The sequence below is a fragment of the Thermobia domestica genome, chromosome 18 (genome assembly GCF_964235325.1).
Source record: "Thermobia domestica chromosome 18, izTheDome1.hap1.1, whole genome shotgun sequence".
Taxonomy (NCBI): Eukaryota; Metazoa; Arthropoda; class Insecta; order Zygentoma; family Lepismatidae; genus Thermobia; species Thermobia domestica.
Genome location: NC_137471.1, coordinates 89335754 through 89362196, shown reverse-complemented (window position 1 = coordinate 89362196; position 26443 = coordinate 89335754).

Below are 26443 nucleotides of genomic sequence, written 5' to 3'. Positions count from 1 at the left end.
CGGCTGCAAGCTATGAATAAATGCCTGTAGCTCCGACTTTGTTGGAGATAGAGCATTGGAACAAACGGTACTGCATTCTCCATTAAGTTCTTTATTATTTACAAAACTAACGTTCCGTGAGTGCGAAAACATAGACAAATAATGGCAAAAGAAATGAAAATGAACATGGTTTTGATCTGTCAAAAGTATTCGTACACTGAAATTAAAGACAAAAACGTCCAGCTGTTCGAGCTCTTGTTGACATAGAACGCCCTCTGGAGGTTTGCAAAGCTAAATACAACTACAGGCAAGCGAAATATCATACAAGTTCAAAGAGTTATTCAAGACTGAAGACGTAATGGGTCAAAAAGGGACGGAGACAACAGGTGCAGAAAGTAAAATAGTTATAAGGCTTCATAACAATCTACCATTGACTGCAAATTCTCACGGGAGATATAAGATGCTATCGGACGACCACATTCGACCGTGCAGTCAATCATAGATAGCTTCTGCGAAACAAACACAGTCAAAAACATGCCGCGAAGTGGACGTCCACGAAAGATCTTTGGACGATGTGAACGCACAATGCTGAGTGAAATTAAGAAGAACCCAAGAATCAGTGCTCCACAAATGCTGGCAGAAGCAGCCAAATCAGGTATGTTAGTTTCGGAAAGTACTGTGCATCGTGCGTGAAACAAACAAGGTTATAATGGGCGCGTTGTTTGAAAGAATTTTTTTTGCTTCCGAGATGAATAGGAAGAAGCGGCTGCGGTTTGCGAAAGCTTACGTGTACAAAGATGTAGCTTTCTGGGAAAAAGTGATATTCTCAAATGACAGTAAATTTAGTGTGTTTGGTTCCGACGGTAGAAAAATAATGTGGCGGGAGTCAAATACAGAGATGAACCCGAAATATCTGCAGCAAACCGTCAAGCATTGAGGTGGAGAAGTGCTAGTTTGGGGGCGTATGCGTGCTTTGGGAGTGTGAAAGTTGACAATTATCGACGGTATTATATACCAGCATATGTATACTGATATCTTGAAGAAAACTCTCCGTCCTAGTGCTGATCAAATGGGCCTGCACGACCACTTTATATTTCAACAGGATAATGATTCCAAATATACGGCACAGAATACAAGGCTCTGGTTACTATACAATGTGCCAAAGCAACTGGCCACTCCTCATCAATCGCCTGACCTCAATCCGATTGAGTGTTATGGTACTGACTCGAAAAGAAACTTCGCAATCGCAGCATTACGAGTAAACGTTCTTTACAAACTGCACTTGAAGAGGAATGAGTTTCTATAACAGTCGAAGATTCTCGACATTTGGCGCAATCGATGCCGAAGCTCCTTCTAGCTGTAATTAGGGCCAAAGAATACCCATCCAAGTATTGAATCATGCACAATCATTTTCTTTCTGGACGTTTCGTACGTGTACGAATACTTTTGACACATCAAAACCATGTCCAATTTTGTTTCTTTTGCTATTATTTATCTATGTTTCCACAGTCACAGAATGTTTCTTTTGTAAATACTAAAGATGTTAATGCAGAATGCAGTGTCGTTTGTTTCCAAGCTCTTTGTTTGTGTGCTCTATCTCCAAGGAAATCAGAACTACAGGCATTTATTCATAGTTTGCAGTCGGTGTACGAATACTTATGACTTTCACTGTATCTCGGTCTCGCTCTCAAGGGCCAAGTCTCGGTCTCGTCTCGATAGTCTCCAGATAAATTATGTGCCATTAAAAATGTATAAATAATATAATCTTACAGTCTCTAAGTTCCTCATTATTTTCTCTTTTCAAACGTGACTGTAAATCACATACTCCTTTGCAGCAAAATGTCTTATGTAACTCATGTATACAATCCGTTAAAATATTCACTTTTTGTGAAACTGAAATAAGTAACTCCTTAATAAAATTATAGGTGCGATGGTTTAGTCCGTAAGGTGTCCACCTACCTACAGACAGCCCGTTTCCGATCCTTGATGGGATGATTTGAACCAATTTTACCCTCGTTCAACTGTGGCTCTGGGACTTACCCACCCTGTGTCAATTGAATAACGGGGAAAATTGGCGGAAAAAGCGGTCAGAGTGTGATGTTGATCAGTGACCACATTACCTCTCAATACCGAGGTTATATAAGTGTAATGCCTCACTTCATATCGACCGTGGGCATATCGTCTACCCACAATGGAGAGCATAACTATACCTTCTAATTCAATAACAGTAACGTTCTTCATCTCTTCTGAAGTATAATTACAGAATTCATAAAATAAGTTCTTATTGTATATCTGTTCTGAACTGTAACTACTAAACTAAAGATGGACATTAAATATATGACACAGTAAATATAATTAATACATTTACTAACTCATAAATGTAGAAAAGTATGTTTAATAATGAAGTAATACTAATCTAACTTTCTTGTACAAATATTTATTTCTTAAGATCCTTTGTAGCACTTGTATAGTTAATATTGCACTTTAAAAAAGCAGAAACAGTTCGTTACGTGTTTTTCATGTAAAGTGCTTGCATCTTAATAGTTCTCATCAATATTCGTCTTAATCTAATGATCTTTCTCTTTCCATGACCTTGGCCTATCTTATTCCGAAATACCTCTTGAGAATTGGGATCTTATGTATTTGCTTCCCAACATTATATTTCGGAATGTTGGCAATATGCTCTTTGAGCGCACATATAAAATGGCTGGAAACAGAATAAAATATGTCAAATCCCATTTCAAAATTGTGTGCCCTTTAAATACGATATAAAAGTGATCAGGACTGGAATTTGCTGTCTTTTTTCTTTTTGTCGTGTATACGTCTATGACTACGGTCATCCAAGAACAATCGTTCCACTATCTTATATATAGCTTAATAACTCAACGAATTTTTAGTAGAAAAAAAATTAGTAATTTTTTCTCAATGTTTGAGAGAAGAGCGAGATTGAGCTTGGTATCATCTCGTATTACAAGTGTTAATCTCGATCTTGTATCGACTTTTAAACACCCATCGCCAACTCATTAGTTTGGCCGGTGAGATGTGGGGTAGTCGAGCAGTATGAGGTGTTAGGTTGATGAACGTGAGGAGAAACCCATTGGGGGTGCGAGTTCCTCTGAAGAGCATGTGCGTTTTTAACTGTTCTCTTTGTTTTTGTGTTTGTGTCCATGTCGACTTAACTAACCATAAAAATATTGTAATATTTTGCACATGGTTTTATTTATAGACATTAACATGTGCTTTTAGTTATAAACAATACTATGTGCATTTACTACAAGTTACTATGAGAAGCAGATGGATGAGGAACACCAGCGCTGTTGCTACACAACAACGACTATAAATTTTTTAAAAAATATCATAACTGATATTAGTTTTTAGCTTGTTAACTTTTTTTAGCTTGCAGTGGAGCTTGGAAAAAACCTTAACTCAAGCCTCCTAGCTTTCAGTAGAGCTCTGATGCCTCTTTTTCATTTAGCTTATAACAGAGCTCTGTTGGGAACTTAACCCTTCTCTTGTTAGCTTCCAATGGAGCTTCAAAAAATTAGAACAAAACTACTTAGCTTGCTATAGAGCTTCTTCTTCTTCTTTCTGCTTAGCTTGACGTGAAGCTTTGCGAGACGCTGACTTGTATCATACTGTCTTATATCAAAATAATAATAATAATAATAATAATAATAATAATAATAATAATAATAATAATAATAATAAAACTGTTAGTGAACAAAAAAGAACAATTACCGTGTGTAATTTCTCTACCTTCTACTTGCTTCAGCAGAATTTTCAATATTAGGAGTTAAGTAAGGTTCGTAAAGTTTTGAGGAAGTGGTATAGCGTGCATCTCTGGTGCGTGAGGTCCCTAGTTTGATACCAGAACATGTGAGTTTGTGGTGGACATCTTTGCGTCCGTGGATTTTCTCCAGACTTCCCACATTTTCATTTCATCGTTTTTTCATAATCATTCACTTCCGTGAATCATTCGTTTCCTTTATTCTAAAAGGAATAAACGTGGGACGTTAAATTAAAGATATCACTTCACTCTTTTCGTAAGGCACAAATGCTGAACTTAAACATTCTTATATAGTGATGTAAGCAGTAGGACAAAATGATTCATTAACGTAAGTATATCTTCACAAAATGAAAGTTGCCATTATTCTTATACTTTAGTGAGCATTTTCTTAGATTTTCATTGTCTTTGATAATGCTCATTCTGTCTCTAGTGTGCTGTCATCAGCATCAAAAAATATACTTCATTATCAAGAATACCGAAAAGAAAGAATCCTCAACATTAATATGCTGTATCCTTTATAGTATTCACTGGAAAAGTCAGGAGAAATATTGTGATACGTCCAACACGATGAAGTATCATGATGTATCTATCCCATTCCTTCCATGAAGACAATAAACGGATTTTTCCCCTGAATATTTCTATGGATTATGATGAAGACAGAATGACATTATAATTTTCTTTTATGCCTTACGGAAGGTAATAATCCTTTTGCGGCTTAAGTTTCAGACAAATTTGATTGGAGAGATAAAGAAAGAATTCCAAGTGTTTAATGTTAAGTGCTGGCAGTTGACATATTGTGTGAAGCCGTATAAAGTTGGGTCAGTTCCAGCAATAAACATGTCAAGATCAGCAACTTATTTTGCATACGGGTTATTCTTTGTCCGACTCTAGTAACAAAGTTTCCAGCATTGCACGCGCCCATTTTGTCATGAATGTTAATAGTTACTGTATCTTCATTATGATTAATGTCTGTTCGGTGAGGGAACCGAGTGAGAAACTTACTGCAAATAAATCATTCTTGTTAAAATATAAATTTGGTGTTATTTCATCGTCTGCTTTAACCCGAAAACGAAAGATGCACCACATTTTAACGGAAGTCATTAGCCCCTTTCCTAAATATGTTTTCCGAAATTCTACCCTATATGCATTTTATAGAAGTCAAATCTACACGGAATCACTTTAAAGCACAAGAAATGGTAAATACGTCCAACTTTATAAAAATTATAATTATAATCCCCCGAAACCTCATTTATGTGCCCGTTTTTAAGATATAACTTACGATCAAACAATCTAATCTTAAAATATCATTGCTTGCATTAGAGCATAGGTTATTATTGTTATTATCATGCTTTGATACTTATTAATTTTAATGAACTTACTAGTTTTAACACTTTGGGCCTGGCTCTTTCTTATTAGTCCTTCCTCATTAACTGCATTTTTCAAGACCTTAACGTGACCAAAGAAAATGTAATGTTTTACATACAATCTGCACAGAAAATATGGTATTTCTTTGTCACTAACTGTTCAAGTGTTTTCTCATAAAATCTTCATGAAGCTGCGGTGGCTCAGTGGTAAAATGTTCACCTCTGGTTTGACCTCAATCTTATGAACTTTGCCAGAAATCTGAGAAGTAGGCTGTGAAAATGCAGGATTAAATCATTTTAAGGAGAGGATAATCACAATAACGGCTATTCTCTGGATCATCTCATACTAAAGAGAATTTTTGAACGAAACATGGTGGAGCGTTTGAGGAAGTATGCTGAGAAGGTTACAAACATGTGGAGCATGTTTTGCATTAAAGTAACATATTATTTACTAGTTCTTTTACTGTTTCAGATTTTATAGTCAATCTGCACGCATTATGAGGTTAAATAAAAAGAAACCAAAAGCGAATTTTAGCAGAAGAAATAAAGTGAGCTTTTCTGTTGTTCTAAGAACTTTAACAAATTAGGAATCTGATTATTAGTTATTAGTATTTGCTATCCATTGCATTAAACCTTAGGTTTACTTGCTAAAATCACTGGTGAACCATGATTCCTGACATAATGTAAAGTCGAAAGAATAATTAATTACGTAAACAGATTAATCTATATATATAAAAGAGAACGCACAAAATCCTTTGTCCGCTCATCACGCTAATACGGCTGAACCGATTTCTTTCATTTTTGGGGGGTTGTTAGGATTTGGACCCTAGATGGTTTTTATCATATCACTTTAATTTTCAATTACCAGTGTCTTGAGATAATTGACCAATCAGGTGTCAATACGTAAAAAAAATCCTTTGTCCGCTCATCACGCTAATACGGCTGAACCGATTTCTTTCATTTTTGGGGGGTTGTTAGGATGTGGACCCTAGATGGTTTTTATCATATCACTTTAATTTTCAATTACCAGTGTCTTGAGATAATTGACCATTCAGGTGTCCATACGTACAAATCCTTTGTTATTAGTTCATCATAGGTATAAAAATAAACGTATTTATATGCAACCCGCATGACCCTGTGACTCGGCGGGTTAACATAACTGACAGGCGCTATAAATCACTTGAAAGCGAAAAAGTAAAAATTATCTAAGTAACAAAGTTTATTGCGTTCCGGGATGACCGCAGCGAAGCGGGGCGGGTTGGGGTGACCGCAACGAAGCGGGGCGGGTTAACATAAATGACAGGCGCTATAATGTTAACATTTACTGCAATCTACTATGGTTTTTATCATATCACTTGAAAGCGAAAAAGTAAAAATTATCTAATTAACAAGGTTTATTGCGTTCCGGGGTGACCCCAGCGAAGCGGGGTGAACGCTGCTAGTTTTAAAATAAAAACCTTACTTAATCTTATACACAGATATTTCAAGCGAAAAGTTTTGGTAGCAATACTAAAAACTTTGGAATTCTCCTTCATTTCACTCGAATAAAACGTAATGGATGTTTAGTGAATTTCATGGTCCCACTTCCCACTAGTGACACTCGTGTCTTAGCTTGCCGACTTCTGCTTTAGGTTTCTTTCTTTGTTGAGATTTGTCCTTTACGCATGTGATTATAAGAACTCTTCATTTATTATTAACTAGAAAGTTGTGTAGCTCTTCAACTTGATTTGGACCAACACAAAACCATTTAATTAATTGCACATTGTATGTTATTTGTGAAAATTGCAATGCCAAGTTAATAACTAGTCGACTTCTTATCATTATTGTGGAATTACATAAGATACATTCCTAAACTGCTTGTATCTGATGGTAGGTCTAACTACGGTCTATCCTACACCTTAAATACACTATCAGGCCAAAACATTCGGTATCTCTAGATCTGAATGACGTGCTGTTTGCAGTATTCTGTAATAGAGCACTCTATTGAATTTTCTGCTGCCATACCACTTTAAACTGATTTGTTGAATATAGTTTGCCATATCCTATATTGAATGTGAGTGTGATTTGAATTAGATCGCTTGTTGAACAGTTTTAATCAAACGTAGCTGTACTGCACTAATTACAGTGCTCATTATACCTTGCATTATATATTCGAGTGGAATATGGATTTTAAAAAAGTAGGAAAACGATTATCTATTATTGTTGCATGCAAGTTTAGTAACCAGATTAATGTCAGTAGGGAAAATAAAACAAAAATTGTTTCTGGTGGCTGAGTGTGCACGTGGCACCGAATTCGATTCCCAGTAGGAGTGCTTTCCTCGAATACAAATTCAAATAGTGGTTCGGATTCCAATTTAAGGATTAGCTTCCGTCTCATATAGCCTCGGAGCTGAAAGGGATCTTCAATCAATCAACTCAAACAAACAAATATCAAGTTTTATTTAATAGAAACATTCTCGTATGTCTCATAAGGCTTACAGAAGCTTTAAGTGCTAATATGTGTTCAGTGTTCAGTGCGTATGAACCGCACTGTATGCGTGGGCTAACATGAGCTATGGCCCGGGGTGGCATTTTTTCGAACCATTTTTTTAATACTTCAATTCTGGAATTTCAGAATGTATTATTTAGACCTACGCGCATATGGATACAAGATTTTTACACCTATAAATATCCAGGTATCTTGGATTGAATTGGATTTTAGCGTCATTTTCATAAGAGACGTGGAGCTACGACTTAACGGGGATCCGAAGCACGCGAGCTTCGTCCGGGAATCGAACCCAGGTCTCCCGCGTCGAAGAAATAATCGGTCTGTCTACAAAGTGGTAACTAACATTTTAGTGTGAATTTTTATTCATTATCTCTCTCCCACTGTTGATTAACTTCCAGAATTACCTGCAGTTTCCACCGCTTAGCAACTCACTTAAATACTGATTTCACTGATCATTGTGAGAAAAATGATTGCGTTGAAATTGACCCTATTGCTGTATATTTTAACCTAACCAGGTGGCTATAACTGCTCCGACCCAAATAGGGTCAAAGCGTTTACTTTAATTGGGTTGGAATAAGTTTAACCCAACGTGTAGTTAAATGTAGGAGTCCAACCCAATGACCCAATTGGTGCAAAATCGCATAATCGGTTAATACGTTTAACCCAACTTGGTGAATAATATGACCCAACAAAGAGTAAGTTCCATTAATCCGGTTATGCGTTTGACCAAACGTATACTTGAAAGTGAACAAGCGTTGGGTAAGAAATGACCACATTGTGGGGTCGCTTGGAGAAGGGCAGGGCCGTGCTGGGATACTAAGGAGGGCGGTGGACAAGTCTACTAAATGGGCGCCAATACAAACGGGAATATATATATATATCGGGTGTTGCAAAATAAGTGTTACAACTCTCGGGAGGTGAATCCTGCCACTGAGACAAGAAAAAAAGTTCTCTTGAACTTTCGGCTATCGGACATAGTTTCAGATCTACAAGGTGCCGAAAGCGTGGGAAAATGACTTTCGGACGCCAATAGTTCGGAAACTATCCAACGTAAAGAGGGCGGGTAAAAAATTCACTGAAGAAGTCATACCTGCTGTATTGAATTTTGCATGTTTCACAATCCTACCATGCACGCGCAAGGGATTCCCCAAAGGAACGTAGGGAGTCCCGAATTATCTGCTAAATGAAAATTGGTCTAAATGGATACGAATTGATGGAGTTTCTACCAGGTAACAATAATTCGTTTGTATTAAGTCGATATCTAGAACAAATACAAAATGGCGGACACTTTCATTCCCGTTGTGTGTGGTTGCATAATCGCAAGGTACGGATGCTGGCCAACAGTGAAGTTCTGAGTATTAAGTGTAGCGAATTTGTACCCAGATGCTCGAGAAAGATATCTGGAGTGTAGGTAGAGCACAACAGATGGAGCAGGGTGATTCACATGTGTGGAAACACGTAACGAAAAATGCCCAGAAATGCACTCATACTCAGTAAACGTGAGTTCAAAGCGACGGAAATGTAAGGATTAGCGTCAAGAACATGAAATCCAATTCACCAATAATATTCCTTCAAACCGACGCAATATGATGTGCACGGTTGCATACCAATAAGGATGCAACAACTGAGGCCAAGTTGAAATTGTGCAAAGGGACTCACTAAGAAACAGGGTAAACTAAATGAATGTCTCTAGTGGGATCGCATGATCGATATTGAAATGTGGCCAATGTGTTTGTTGATATCGACGTATAGCTAATGGACAAATGTGAACATGTCCCACTACTGCTGGGAGACCGTCTTCCATGCGAAACCTAGGAAAATAACGTTGTACATTCTGCTATTACATCTGGTGCACTTTTTGGTAGAACGTAACTAGAACAAGATTGTATCAATGTCCCACTTTGTTTGGGACATTGTCCCACAGTCGACACATATGAAAAGAAATCTCTTAATCCATGGTTCAAATTGTGATAGAGCGTGAAAATAACAAACTTGTATCATGTCTCACGTCTTCTGGGACACATGACGTACTCGATATCAAAATACCTCCAGAAATATGCATCTTACACACAGTACACATGCCAAGACAAAGACGAAAATGAACCAATTTGGCACATGTAACACTACAGCTGGAACACCATACATATGGAAAATAAAACGACATGAGAAATAGGAAGAAACGTCTTAAAGCTCTGATTGTTTACAACTGTGCAGCAGGAATAACAACATGTAACACACAAGCATGTCGGGAGGCTGTACAAGAGCGCTTGCCAAACAAAGTGGGTACTCCTCAAAGAAATGTATACAGAGAAAGTCAGGCTCCCTCGAGCCTCAGGGCTAGAACGCTCGCCTTCGCTCGCGTGGTCGCAGTTTCCAATCCTACTGGGAGCCCACGGCCTCAGATTCAGAACCCGAGTAGTTATTTTCCTATTTTTCCCACGTAGGACGGTGTCCCAGCAGTAGTGGCACATGTTCATATTTGCCCATTAGCTACATGTCGATATCAACACACAAATTGTCCGCATTTCAATATCGATCATGTGATCCCACTAGAGACATTCATTTAGTTTACCCTGTTTCTTAGTGAGTCCCTTTGCACAATTTCAACTTGGCCTCAGTTGTTGCATCCTTGTTAGTATGCAATCGTGCACATCATATTGCGTCGGTTTGAGGGAATATTATTGGTGAATTGACTTTCATGTTCTTGACGCTAATCCTTTCCGTCGCTTTGAACTCACGTTTACTGAGTATGAGTGCATTTCTGGGCATTTTTCGTTACGTGTTTCCACACATGTGAATCACCCTGCTCCATCTGTTGTGCTCTACCTACACTCCAGATATCTTTCTAGAGCATCTGGGTACATATTCGCTACACTTAATACTCAGAACTTCACTGTTGGCCAGCATCCGTACCTGGCAATTATGCAACCACACACAACGGGAATGAAAGTGTCCGCCATTTTGAATTTGTTCTAGATATCGACTTAATACAAACGAATTATTGTTACCTGGTAGAAACTCCATCAATTCATATCCATTTAGACCGATTTTCATTTAGCAGATTATCCGGGACTCCCTACGTTCCTTTGGGGAATCCCTTGCGCGTGCATGGTAGGATTGTGAAACATGCAAAATTCAATACAGCAGGTATGACTTCTTCAGTGAATTTTTTACCCGCCCTCTTTACGTTGGATAGTTTCCGAACTATTGGCGTCCGAAAGTCATTTTCCCACGCTTTCGGCACCTTGTAGATCTGAAACTATGTCCGATAGCCGAAAGTTCAAGAGAACTTTTTTTCTTGTCTCAGTGGCAGGATTCACCTCCCAAGAGTTGTAACACTTATTTTGCAACACCCGATATATATATATATATATATATATATATATATATATATATATATATATATATATATATATATATATATATATATATTATCTTATGTACAGACTTCGAAAGAAAGTATGGGTGCCATTTTATATCAAAACCACCACCAAATTTGTTTTAGTATTAACGTAAATAGCTAATTTGTGAAAACCTTGAATCGAAATCTTCGTTACTAGAGAAAAACTTTTTAGATCCTGATAACAGCATTTCTGTCAAATAAAAAGAAGATAAATATATCAACAACTTAATGCAGCTCTTGCCTATGGATACTGGAGGTTCAGTGCCACGTGTTTACAAAAGCTCTCCATTGATTTCTGTCCTTAGCCAACTGGACTTAGTTTCTACTTTATATTCCAATCTCTGCGAGAACCATTTTAATATTAATATTTTTAATGTTGTCCTCCCATCTGTGCCTCGGTCTTCCTAATGGTCGTTTTCCTATTTGAATTTCCAGTCAGAACTTTGAAAGCGTTTCTAATTTCTTGCATTCTAGCTACATGACCTGCCCATTTGAGCCTACTAGACTTGGTGACCCTAACAATGTTTGGTAAACTTAGAAATTATGCACTTGCTCGTTATGAAGTTTTCGCCATTCCTCATTCCCGTTCCACTTGGAGTCCGAATCTTGTTTTCAAATATTTTCAGCTGCGATTTTCCCTCAGAGTCGTGACCATGTTTCGCAACCTTGCAGCACAACAGGCATGATTATCGTTTTATATTTTAAGCTCCAAATCCCTCAACAGAAGATTTTTAACTGAATAATAACACGAAATCCCTGCTTTCAGTTGACATCAAATTTCTTAGTGATTATGTTTTTCATCTGTTAATAATGATTCTAGATATTTGAAAGTATCCACTTTGTCGAAAGTAAACATTATCTGGTATTTTAACGCATCCATAAAATGCAGTATTACGATCCAGACAAACTTTCATGTATTTAGTTTTCTCTACATTTACTTCTAAGCCCATATCCCTGCAAGCGTTAATTAAGATTTCTGCATTCCTTTCTATTGTTCTAACATCCTTTATAAAATTTACATCATCGCCATACGTCATAACCTGGTAAATACAATTCAGCTCTAGGACCTGATTGCTGTCTTTGATTTTTCTTATAGTGTTCTCCAAAACAAAGTTAAATAATAATGGCGACAACGCATCTCCTTGTTTTAGGCCATTCTCAACGTGAAAGCTCGTGAACGATAATTTCTCTATTCGAACTTTACTTTGGGATTCATTTAAACATATCTTAATTAATCTAACTTTTTCGGTATTCCAAATTCTGTAAGCATGTGGTTCAATGTTTCCCTCCTATCCGAGTCTAAAGTCAATAGCTGATGTGCCAGGATATTGTATTCCCATTTCTTTTCAAGTAGTAGTCGAATATTAAATATCTGGTCCATAGTTGATCGATTTTACCTAAATCCGCTCTAATAATCTCCAATAATTTCATCTGCGTATGGAGGCAATCTTTCTAATATAATGTTTAAGAGGATTTATTTAATGTTGACGGAAAAGAAATACCTCAATAATTATTACAATCAGTTTTGTTGCTTTTCTTCTGAATTGGAACAATGGTTGATTCTTTTCACTTTTGTGGTAATTCCTCCTTCTTCTAGATAAGGAGAATGAGTTTGTGTATCTTGCTGTACAATTTTTCCCCTCCAGCTAAAATTAAGTCAGCCAGAATTTCGTCTACGCCCGGAGAGGTGTGTTTCTTTAGTTTTCTAATAGCAATTTCTATTTCTGTCTGGTTAGGTTCTGGAATATACGATTATGCTGTGTGCATTTCACTTTCTCCACGAACATTAGTTTTTGGTTGCGTATTAAGCAAATCGTCAAAGAAATCTTTCCATCTATTTAAGATCTATCCTTATCAGTGAGAACTGTTCCGTTGGCTTTCTTTAATATATAAGCACGAAGTTGATATGCTTTCTTAAATTCGTTGCTACCCTTATACATGTCCCGAATGTTTTTGTTTTTGTTTTTTATTATTATCTTCAAGTTAATTAATTTTAGCTTTCAAAAATAGCGTTCCTTTGTTCTAAAAATTTTGGAAGTTTTCTGCCAGATGACAATGAAATTTTATGTAGTTATTTCGTTCCGATATTTTATCCAACGCTGTTTCTTCTATTTTCTCTTCTCTGCTACTTTAGTGCATTCCTGGTTGAACCATAGTTTGTTCCTACGTATCTCTGAGTGCCTCAATTTTTCTTTTGCTGAAATTTTAATGTTATCTCTACTTTCAACCAAGTATCCTGAACACTAGTGCACTCCGAACCTTCTAAAATCGAGGATCTATTTGACATTTTAATCTGGCTCCCATCTCACCTGACTCTCCTCAAATTTCTTTAAATTAAACCGCTCCGTTTTCAGATATTGAATATTTCCTTTATTCAACGATAGTCTCTCTCTCTCTCTCTCTTATTATCGCTGCTACCAGGTGGTAATTAGTATCACAATCAGCTCCTCTGAACGACCGAACATTAGTTGTGCTAGACTGTTTTCTTCTGTCTACTAAAACGTGATCAGTTTGATTATGTGTTTTTCCATCTGATGAAATCCAAGTATATTTATGAATGTCGCTATGTGGGAATTTTGTAAACTTCATGATAAGGTCTCTGAATGTTGCAAAGTTCACGAGTCTAACGCCGCTGTCACAACCTTTCTTATGCAGACATTTATTCCCTATAATCGGTTTGAAAATACCCTCTCGTCCTACCTTCGCATTGAAACAGCCTAACAGAGTTTTCATATGGTATTGCGGGAGATGATCAAATACGCGTTCTATTCTTTCGTTCAAAAACTGTTCTTTTTATCGTCATCGTTATATTATGTTGGGGCATGTGCATTTAAAACAAAGTATTACACCATCGACCCTTAAGAGAAGTAACAGAAAATCTATCATTAACAAATTCAATCCATGTAATTGCTAATATTATTCGTTTGTGAGCTGGTAGCCCTGTTCCTAGTTGGTGATTTTTAATTCGTTCCCCTTAAAAGAACGTAAAATTTCCCGACTTGACTCCTCCATTTCCTTCTCATCTAACTTACTGATATCTCACTAGGTCCATCCTCTATTTCTACCTAACTCATTCCTTACAAATTTTAACGCCGCTACCCAATAGAGACTTCTTATATTCCGTTCCAAATCTCATGTCCATTTAACTTTGCTGAGTTCGTGCCAAGTTATCAGTTCTAATCCGAAGATTCTGCGAATATATCTGAACAATCCTTTTTTTTTTCTTTTTTACAGGATAAGGTTGTTCGCCCCACACCAAATCCCCAAACTGGAGGATCACCCCTTGTCATCTGTCCGCGACTGCTTATTCAGTATATTCGCAGCTAACCTCTATATCTAGAGGTCTTCTTCTCGATCCACAACCTGACGACGCGCCATGCCGTGGTGACAGGAAGACTACATTTCACAGAAATTAATATAGCTATATCTTAGAAATACTATAGCTACTGATTATCCGAACACTGCTTTAAAACACACAGGAACAATCAATATGCTCGGATATATGGATGCATATTAAGACTGTGCAAGCTTCGATGCCGTAAAAATCGTAAATTAGAGACTAGTGTCATTTCATGAATGCATCGTACATTTGACTATCCGAACTATTCTTGATGTATCACATTGTTTCGCTTTATAGCTACATAACTTTACAGTTATTTTTGAAAGTGTTTATACACTTTACCTGATCTCCACCAATAACAACTGTATGAATTTATATAACAGAAAACTGGTATCCAGAAGAACAAATTTTAAAAAATATGTCTATAATGTGATAATTTACAGGGCACCTTATGTAAAGGGCGCCTTGTACCCTTCACAGGTTCTTTATTAACAGCCACAATTTTAATTTATTATACAAACCTATTATACAGAACAACTAAAAACACTTATCTATAATGTGATGTTTCGTAGGGTGCCTTATGTAAAGGGCGCACTGTATCTTTCACGGGTTCTTTACCAATAGTAACTGTATGTAGGCCCCATGTATTGTACAGGACTATAGTATACAGAAGAGTGAAAAAAATCGTCCATTTTTGATGTGGTCTCGCAAGGGCGTCTAATGTAAAGGGCGCACTGTGCCTTTCGCGGGTTCTTTACCAATAAAACTGTAAGAATTTATTACTAAAAACTTGTACCTTTATTTATACTGTGATGTTTCGGAGGGCGCACCGGGACACGGGCCAGCACGGGCCTGGAAGGGAGGGACTGCAAATAACCCAACAATGAGGTAAAATTGATCATGGTGAAGTTAAAACGACGAAATAATGGTTTGGAAAAATCAAGGTTACGTTCGGGGATTTAACACAATATATGGGTAATATTAAACTGTCAGTTGATTACAAAAATGACCCGACATAACACCGCATAAAATTACTACCACTTTAGCTTTTTTTTTTTTTTTTTTTTTGTTCGTCGTCCCGTTTAAAGGGTTGTGCCCTTTCTTCGGGTAAGTGCTGTACTGGAGATCAATTGTCTCTATGGAAATGTAGGTGGTCTAAGGGTTGCCAGGTTATTTATTTCTTTATTCATCACATTAATATTAAACATACATGGATTGAAATGATTCCAGGAGAGAAAAACTTATATATAACACAAACATTAATAGGTTAATGGCAAGAAGACACTATTGGCATTTATTACACAAACACTTAATTAAGAGGAAAAGAAAGTTGAGGGCTGCAGTAATATAATGAACAACTGTAATGAATGGATGAAATGCAGTGCTTTGGACGTCACATCACAAGGTTATGTTAGTTCAGACGAATGAGGTTATCTTCTGTTCCTGGGGCGATTCAGGAACTGATGAAGACGAAGGAGGCCCTTGTTAATAGGTATTACTGTGCATATGATGGATAGATGTGAGATGAAAGTTCGTGCGGTCGGTAGATTGTAAAGATTTCGGGGTCCAAGATGTCATCATCTAACTGTAAATGATATAATGTCATGAAGTGTTGGAGAGGGGTGTCAATGAAAGTTGGTGGTGCATCGTTGTCACGGTCGTAGCGGAGTATATCAAGTATCATAGGATGGGGCTGTGCCATACGTTTGCTGATGTAACGTATACGTAGTTGTTCAAGATGCGTTAATAATGGCGGAAAATCGATCATCTCATAAAGTAAACGTGTTGGGTGCGGTAGGCTTATGCGGTATGCTAGGCGTATAGCATGGCGTTCTAGTATAGCAAGTTTTTGATAGAATTTTAATGGCGCAGATGCCCAGGCTGTATGTCCGTAGGTTAATGTACTCCGCATGAAGGTTTTATAGGTATTGAGAACGGTACGTGCCCTTAATCCCCAGGTTGTGCCCACTAATCTTTTGAGAAGATTAAGTCGATTTTGCGCTTGACCTATGAGTTTGGTGAGGTGTGGAGTCCAGGTAAGATGAGTGTCAAAAATGACACCGAGATACGTAATAGTACTTGAAACTGGAATAGGCGTAAGATCAACCTGCAGGCGAAGTAGATTCGGGTTTCGATGCACTCGTGAACGGCGTCGACGTGGTAAGAAAACTATGGTTTGTGTTTTGGAAGAGTTAATATTTAACCTCCAAACATGACACCATCGCACAAATGAATCAATGGCTACTTGCATGGTTTTATTAAGTGATTGTACGGTGCGGCCAGATGTGAAAAAAGCAGTGTCGTCAGCAAACTGAAATATTGTGGTGTTATTAGGAATAACAAGATCAGCGACGTACAGTAAGTATAATAAAGGAGATAATGATGAGCCTTGTGGTACACCTGATTGCAGCAAGATAGGATGAGATAGCGTTCCATTGATTGAGATGTAAGCTAGTCGTCCTATTAAGAAGGAGTGTATGAAGCGGATGTATGAAGTTGGCAGTCGATAGTTACGAAGTTTATATAGTAAGCCAGGGTGCCAAACTTTGTCAAAAGCCTTTTCCAAATCAAATGTTACAAGGCAAGAAGGAAAACCTGTATTGTATTGATTGTAAATAGCTGTGGTGAGACGGAATAATTGATCTTGAGTACTAAAATTTGGTCGAAATCCAGCTTGGTGTATTGGAAGAAGATTATGTGAGTGAAGATGGTCGTGCATGCGACGGACAAGGATTCTTTCCAAGATTTTGCATAGACAACTAGTGAGGTGAATAGGACGATAGGATGTGACTTCTGATGGAGGTTTCTTTGGTTTAGGAAAGAGAAGCACTTTTGAGTATTTCCAGTCGAGTGGAATATATCCAGTGCGCAGAATAAATGTATAAATGGTGCTAAGAAAGAGTAGAAAAGAATGAGGCGCTTGTCTGATGAGTACATATGTAACAGAGTCAAATCCTGGTGCAGTATTCCGTTTACCTTTAAGTGCATTACTAATAGTTTCGGGTTGAATCGGCATGGTTAGAGGATTATTTGGTTCTAAATCATGATCAGCAGACGGACGAAAGAAAGAAGAAGTTGCATCGGTATGGCGGTTTATAGTTGATTGCAAGCGATCTGGTGTATGCCAACCAGGTAGAGGTGTAAAGATATCTTGAAAATAGGAAGCAAAAATATTAGCCTTTTCTGCATCCGTGAGGACTGCTTGATGATTATGAACAATGGGGTAAGGCGTACGAGAAACTCTACCTGTTAATTGATGGAATTTGCGCCAATATTTGGTAGGATGTGTTTCATTAGCTAGTGTGTTGCAAGTTTGAATCCAGTGGCGTCTCTTGAACGCAACGATATAATTATGCGTGATCCTTAGGTACTGGCGATGAAGCCGAAGCGCTTCAAGGTTACCCGTAGCGAGATATTCACGGAAAGCTCTCCGGGATGCTGAAATAAATGGTAAATATTGCGGAGGTAACTTAGGTTTGTGTAGCTGAACTTCGATTGTTGGAATGGAACGTTGTGCTGCGTCTTGAAGGGCTGTAGTAAGTCCAGTGATTGTTCGATCGAGTTCGTATTGCGTACTAGGCATTGTGAGCGTACTTACGGCAGTGTCTAAATCGGTGCGATATTGTTCCCAATTTGCCTTTTGATAGCAGTAGACCTTCTGAGGAGGAGGCTTCGGCTGAGTGTTGGGAGAACAATGAAGTTCGACTTTGATGGGGACATGGTCGCTACCTATGGAGTCAAGTACAGATATGTGAATAGACTGAGATAGTGAAGATGAAGTTATGACTACGTCAGGAGTAGTGCGACTGATAGGACGTGTAGGTTTCGGTAAAGTATGAAATTCAGCTCGTGTTTCATTCCGAACAAAATCGAGAAAGTTGTCTTTGTCACGTTGGGAACGGCTATGAAAATTGAGGTCGGCCATGATAATGTAATGCCGAAAGTTGGTATCAATATAGCGGAAGAAATCATAGCTGATAACTCTGCCTGGACGATAGTAAATAGTAACAAAGGTAACTGTTTTGCCTCTAAAATAAATTGTCGTGATGTTATGTTCAGGAAGTTGAAGAGCAGGTGGAACAGTAACTGCACGATAAGGAAGACTTTGCCGAATGCCAATAGCTGTGCCTCCGTAGAGGCGTGGTCCAGTTGGAGCGTCGTGTCGAAGTAAATTATACTTCGGTATATAGCATGTTAAATATGGTGCAAGGTAAGTTTCATTAAGAGCGAATGCGGCAATTTGTTCCTCCTTGAGGAGCTGTGTAAAGAGCAGTTGGTGCGTCAACAGTGATCGTATGTTAAGGAAAAGTAAATTGTAACTCATAATGAAAGTGAATATAAGTCCGAAGGTATAGCTGTCCATATCAAACATAAACTTCAAGTGGTTGGATTTGGAAATGCACTGTTGGTCCGGAATACGTTGCATGTAGTTGTAGATTAAATAACAGTTTGGCTGCGTGCATGATTTGAGTTAGAATATGGTTGCGAAGAAATGGGTGGATGTTCTGTAGTGAAATAGTGAGAAAACGGAGTAGATCTTCGACGGTAACTGGATGGCGCAATGAATTTGCTGGTGGAGTTGGTGCATCGACCGAACGTATTGGAACAACTAGTTCAGGCTTTGCTGGATCAGGCTGAGGCTTAGCTTTACATTTATAGCTGTACGTTGGGTGACGTTCAGAACAGCGATCACAACGTGGTGGTTCTTGAAGGTTTGGACAGCTTTTTGTAGGATGTTCGCGGGAACAATAGCCACATTTGGTGCTGTTTGTGCATTCAGCTGTTGGGTGTGAATTATATTGTTGACATTTCTCGCAGCGAACAGGTAGTGGTGCTGGCGTGCGAGATGGCTCAACCTTATATTTGCGTCTATAGATATATGCGCCCTTGGATAGAAGTTGATCAATCAGCTGTTGTTGATCAGTCAGCACTCGAACGAGATAAGTAGGTCCCTGGTTGTTCTTTATCCTGATACAACGCTTTATAGGTAGCCCTTCCTGATGGAGTTCAGCAAGAATTTCGTCATCAGTAAGATCAGGCTCCACACCGCGAATAACTACAGACAGCATAGGAGGTCGCCGTGGTGGAGGAGGAGTTTTGCGTGTACTCGGCTGTAAAGTAGAAATCTTTGCTTTGGTCCCAAAAATTTCATAAGTTGCCTTGTTGCGAACATGCGTGGCGAAATTTGGGTTAGTGGATTTCAAAATGATGCCGCGGCGCGTCTTAACAATTTCACGGATCTCAGGCCGAGGGACGTACTTGACTAACTGCTGGAAGACAGCACGAACAGTGTCATACTTCTGATCGTAGTCGGTTAGCACCACTTTAGCGTGTTGCTTGGGTTTTAAGGATATCGCCTTCCCCGCATGACTGTGAGTATTTGCATTTCTCACAGTCAGTAAGTAGTTATTTCAAACCTTTTCGCAGTATATTTGGCATTTGTTTAAGTAACAAATAAGTCCTATGTTTTCTGTAATTAGTCCCAATAATAGTTTTTTAAACTTGTGAATAATCTGACAACAGTTACATAAGTGCCATCTGTTTCTCTTATGTGCTACCGGTAGTATATAAGAATAACATAAGGAAGAAAGTTGACAGCACTACTACCAGTGTTCGTAGGTTTTCTTAAGAAAATTTCCCTCGACCGACAAACTTTTCCCTTATCTTATCAAATTTTCCCTGATTTGTTGAGAGTTTAATTCCCATGACAGAAGTTATGTGGTAAGATTAATTTAGCTATAAATTAAAGGAAATGTCAACCATATTTGTTTTATTTATTTGCTTTTTGCTTGTATTTTTTAACTTTTCCCTTCCATTTTTTTTAAACAAAAAATACAAATACACCCAGCCAGCATTGCATAATTGGCGCAAATTATGATGCTTTGAACACGCACACATAAACTATTGTTATTGTTTTACTTTATTTCTGAAGAACAAAGAAAAATTTAAGAATTTATATTGGTCATTCTGTCAGCGTGAGAATTTCCCTGGATTTCTCGAATTTTATTCAAAAATTCCCTTTTTCCCTTTCTGCTAAATGCACCTATGAAATTTCCCTAGATTAGGGAAATTTCCCTCAAACTACGAACACTGACTGCTACTCATGCATTGTGGCTTCGATGCAATGTTTTTTTTTTTTCTTTTCGGCGCTATTTTCTTCATTTGTAGCTTTCCGGCGCTTGGGCTGGAGCTAACGTTGCTATAGTAATCGTACTCTGCCACGATGTAACTCTGTACAATTTCATCTAAATAGACAGCAAATAACAAACATGTGTTGTAATTTTTGTAATACTAAATTTTTCACGTGAATCAGCTTCCTTTAGAGTATATGTTTCACGCATCACGACACTTTCCGTTAACTCGGTATGACCCAAATGTTGGTTCAAAATATTCTACAGTGACATATAGTCATTTTGTTGACCCAACGGTTAATGCAGTTGGGTTGTAAATGACCACCCATCGTTCTCAAACAACCAATATGGTTTAAAACTTTTTAACCACTCCGCTGATCACGTTTCAATCCAATCATTTTTCTCAGTGTATTCACTTCAGTATCTCAAATTTTCTACACTGGCATTTATTGATATTTTGAGGGCAGCGTTTTATTTTATTTTATTTTTTTAATGACCTGGGTCGGGAAAAGTGTTAAATATGGCACTGGTGTGGACCCAGAAAGAGATTCGAAATATACAAAGATGTTTCTCCAAGTTAAATCTTATTCGATTCTCTTTGTCCATTCTTTTAGTGTTTGATTTGTAATTTGAAACTACAGTATACTCCAAGTCTCGATTCAAATTATTTTTAATTGGACACCAGTTACTTTGTCACTCAAGTATTACAGAACAGTGTAACATTAGAAATAATGCTCCACGTGCTTCATTTGATGGACATACAATACAATAACCGCAGTTAACCTCTCTCCATAAATCAATCCAATTCTTCCTTTAAGCAACCATATAGTTGCTACTTTTAATTACTATCGGAGTACGGGGTGGTACTTAACAAAGCTACTATGGAATGCTTGGACAATAATAATTCTTCTTCGGAAATAAACATGTGTATGTGAACATTGAAAAGAACGGGGGTGGAACAGGAAAATAAATCAGCCAACGTCCCTTGTCCACTGCGGATGATTATTTCTGAAAGCTTTATCATCTTCCCTCTCTCTTGTCCATTTTAGTATTTGAATGTTTAACAGGAGGAGGGACGTTTACTTCAAGAAGACACCCTTACTGATAGTTGGATCTCCCTTGCTTTCTTTGGAAAGCTTCCATATCTCTTTCAGCATTCAATTTAGAGCTGGCTTCCAGCTTCAAGACCATAATATACTTTGCTACAGAACGCGATACATATCAATCTTCAGAGTGCTTTCAAAACAATAGTGGTACCTTTTCATCCCCTTTTGAATCATTTTTACTCTCTTTTTATGACTAGGGAAGGTTTTGTGCACTTATCATGGTTTACGTTTATCAGAAAACCATTTTCACTGAATGGATTGAATTTATTTTAGAGACATCTTTCCTTTTAGTACTTCCAAGTTCCGAGTTCCAGATAATTCTGTCTGTCTGTGAAATAAAGTTAGGCCTAAAAGTATAGCTCGACACAAATTCCTTGTTGTTTGAGGTGCAGAAATTATAGAAAGTTATAAATTAACACAACGCTATATGACATCCATTTACAACAGCTCATCGAGTATGAATCATTTCTATCTACTGCGTTACTCGTTTGTTACATTTAGCTTGGATTACCACATATTGATGAGTGAAAAGCAGGGCAAATGGATTCGGAAAACATGACAAATTTAAGAAACTTCCAAAACCAGATTTATTAAGCACAATTAACACAATAATACATTACCGAGATATGAAACCACCGACACAGTTGTACGTAGAAAATTAAATGCAATGATCTCACTCATATTACTTACTTACTTAGACTTGTCTGACGAGTTAATCTTTTTCAGCAAGTCTTTTCTCTGCAAAAAGTAATTGGCACGAAAGTACATGCGTATTTTCTGGCGAGCCAGTGTTTCTCAGCAAGTCCTTCGTCTCCAAAAAGTAATCATAAAACTGACTATATGTGAATCTTTGAAGTTAAATTTTACACACCATCCATTTAACCTGTCAACATCCAGTCTATTACGCTCCTTATTCCAGCGTGAACCAACTAAAGAAAAATAATAGCCCTTATGCAGAGTCATTCTGACGCGTAATTAATCCCATACTACTGAGTTTGACTAACATATGTTTTCTGCAGTAGTCAGGCCTTTAGTATGACGCTTTAGTCATACGTCAAAACGACTCTGCATAAGGCCCAATATGTCTAATTTGCATTATAGGCAGAAATTGAAAGGAAAAATTCACACAGTTTTTAATAATTCGAGAAAGCATTCACTATTATAATAGTTTGTATTTATAGAGGTATTAATAGTATAGTATTTATAGAGGTATTAATCTATAGAGGTATTAAATAGTTTATCTACTTTCAGTTCAATGATGCTACTTAGAATCAATGAAATGAAATGAAATGAAATCTTTGAGTTTTACGTCCCACGGTTATGCCGGTTAGGCTAAAGGAGACGGTGATGATGAGTAATGAATGAAACGGTGGAATGAAGAAAGTGGGAGGAAACGGGAGAACCCCGAGAAAACCCACGCACACGGTGTTTGTCCACCACAAAGTTCACTTGGCGGAGGCTGGGATCGAACCCGTAGAATCAATGAAAGATTCTGTCTTGTTTCTGTGTTGTTATATATTGTTTTCCAAATTTATAAACGGATCACACAGTTTCACATCATCAATATTTTAAACTGGGCTCATTAATTTATTTACTTATTTATTTATTTATTTAAGAAGAAGAACACAACAGGTTATTCTACCCAATTACAGTGTTCATATCAGAGTTACATAGAATATCTATAATATATTTGCGAAATCTATTCTGACTCATACTGTGTATATCCAGAACTTTTTTACATTTACTCAGTTTGTTGTAGACTGCACCCATCCTCCACGTTGATGACTGTTTTGTTGCATTTGTTCGAGATTTCTTAGAATAAAAGAAATTTCCATTGCTCACACGTATGTTTCCATTGGGTACCCTGAGATGAAAGGCAGAGACCAAATCCTTACTATTTAATTCGTTATTTAATATTTTGTACAAGAATATCATGTCATTTAACACTCTTCTGTGATTGAGAGACATTGTGTTAAAATTTTCATTAAGAGAAGTACTATTTTCATATGTGGGGAAGATGCCTGTTCTCTTGTACACCAGAAACCGCAGAAATTTATTTTGAACTCTTTCTATTCTAATAGAGTCTTTCTTCGTGTGGGGGTTCCATATAATAGACGCATATTCTAATTTTGATCTAACAAATGAAAAATATAATTTCAGTAAAACATTCGACTTATTAAATTCCCTTCCCATTCTCAAAATAAATCCAAGATTTTTGTTTGCGTCATTTACAATTTGATTTATATGATGCTCAAACGATAGTTTGTTATCATATATTACACCCAAATCTTTGATAGATTGTTTCCCCTTTAATTCTTTACCATCTATCTTATATTGAAATTTAACAACATTCCGTTTCTTAGTGAAGGATACGGTTTTGCATTTATCTGAATTTATGTTTAACAAGTTGTTCTTGCACCATTCATTTACTCTGTCTAGATCCTCCTGCAAACTGACACAGTCCTGTGCTGTTGTAATTCTCCTATATAATTTTAAATCGTCTGCATAGAGTAATTTATGTGATGTTTTAATACAATTAGGAAGGTCATTAATGAATATTATAAAAAGTAACGGCCCTAAATTAGATCATTGTGGGACTCCAGAAAATTGAATATATTCAAATGATCTACAGGATTTATAAACCACATATTGTTTTCTGTCCATCAAATATGACTTCATAAGAGCAATTAACTGATCAGAAAAGTTGAGAAATTTAAGTTTATTCACTAACAACGTGTGGTTTACCTTATCAAATGCTTTCGCAATATCTGTATAAACTACATCTATTTGATTATTACTCTCCAATGTATCAACTAGACGGTCAGTGAAGACAGCGAGATTTGTTACGGTGGATCTGCCAGGAACGAATCCATGTTGATAATCCGATATTACTGGTTTAATGTGATTTTCAATGCGCTTATAAATTATGCTTTCAAATATCTTTGCAAATGAGTTTAGAATACAAACCGGCCTATAATTTTGAATTTCTTTACTGTCATTATTTATAGGAATAGGGCAAACTTTTGTAAGTTTCCATTTTGCTGGAAACGTGCTGGTTTGGAGTATTAGGTTAAATAGCATGTGTAAAGGTAATAAGAAACTCTCTTCACAACCTTTTATTACATATGATGGTAAATCATCGATACCTATCGAACACTTTGATTTTAGTTTTCTGATTGCCATTCGAATCTCGTCCACTTCTATTACCGCTATTTGCAACATATCAATTTTTTCATACATTTCAATACATTTTTTCATACAATATTAACACTTTTGTGTTTACATAACTCACAATTTCTTCAGCTTGTGAGGCCGCGCTGGCTTAGCCTTCATCTCTGGTGCTGGGATTTCTGATTCGATCCCAGCACGCGCCAAGAGGGCTTTCTGGTAGTCAAACACTGTGCTTTTCTCGGCGACCTCCTGTTTCCTCCCACTTTCTTCATTCCAGCATTCCATTCATTTATTGTCATCACAGTCTCTTTTAGCCTACACGACATAATTGTGGGACGTAAAATTGAGAGATTTCGTTTTTCTTCAACTTTTGACCAACTTGATTCCTGGACACAACTGAAAACAACAAAATTCGATGTTAAATGTAAGATTACATGAATATCATTTGTAGGTAAAAGAATACGAACATTTTACAAATTTCCAAAAATTAGTAAGACCGTCAGAACAAGCCATATAAATTAGTGCTGTCGAAATTTTGTGACATTTGCGGTTTTCGGTTTTTGAGAAATCGGTTTTCTGAAAAAGAAAACAGCAAATGCGGTTTTCAAAACCGAAACCGCAAATGTGATTTTCAAAACCGAAACCGCGAAAGCGGTTTTGGAAACCCAAACCGCAAATGCGATTTTCAAAACCCAAACCGCAAAAGTGGTTTTCAAAACTGACATTTCGGTTTTTTGAAATTTCACTTTTTTCAAAAACCGGTTTTCGGTTTTTCAAAAACCGATTTCAACAACACTAATATAAATACGAACTTGTCTACTAAATACGGACGCCTGGTAACCCTAATTATCTGTAATTTAATTGACACAATGATCAATACATTTTTATTGGGCTATAAATATATTGATCTAGTAGACTAAAAATACATATTCGAAGCGTCTGTTGCGACATACGTCTTTCTCTCGCAAAATCTTTATATATTACTCATTTAGAGGGAGGCAAAGATCAAAGACAAAAACTAAAGAAAACATTGACACCAATGGGTGATCAATGGGTGAACATTGAAACCCTACTTAAAGAGTGTAAAAGTACATAATCTATTTACCAACTTAAAAATGATAATCTTGAATCTTTACTCGGGTATCACAGGAAACTTACTTTGAAGCGCACTAGACTAAGCTAACAACTTTCCGGTTGGTTCGTTCTTCTGGAGCTACGAGCCGCTTTGAGCAGCGAGATTATGTGGGACATGGATCTACAACTTAATATAAGATCCGACCCACTAATGCTCTACCGCAAATTGAACTTTCATATCTCGTTTTGTACGTATTGGTGGTAATACCTAATCTTGGTTTTATATTTAAAACTGTTTGAAACAAATATACTACTATTACAACAACAACAACAACATCATCATCATCATCAACAACAACAACAACAACAACAACAACTACTACTACTACTACTACTACTACTACTAATAATAATAATAATAATAATAATAATAATAATAATAATAATAAACTCTGGCAAAGACGGTAACAAGGTTCGTTCGAAAGTTGTGTATCCTTTTACGCTTGGGCAACCAACAATTCTTCGCTGTTGTACAGGTTGCATACAACCTAGGGAATGGATACAGCGCATTCAAAGTCACGGTAACCCGTGAGGAAGTTA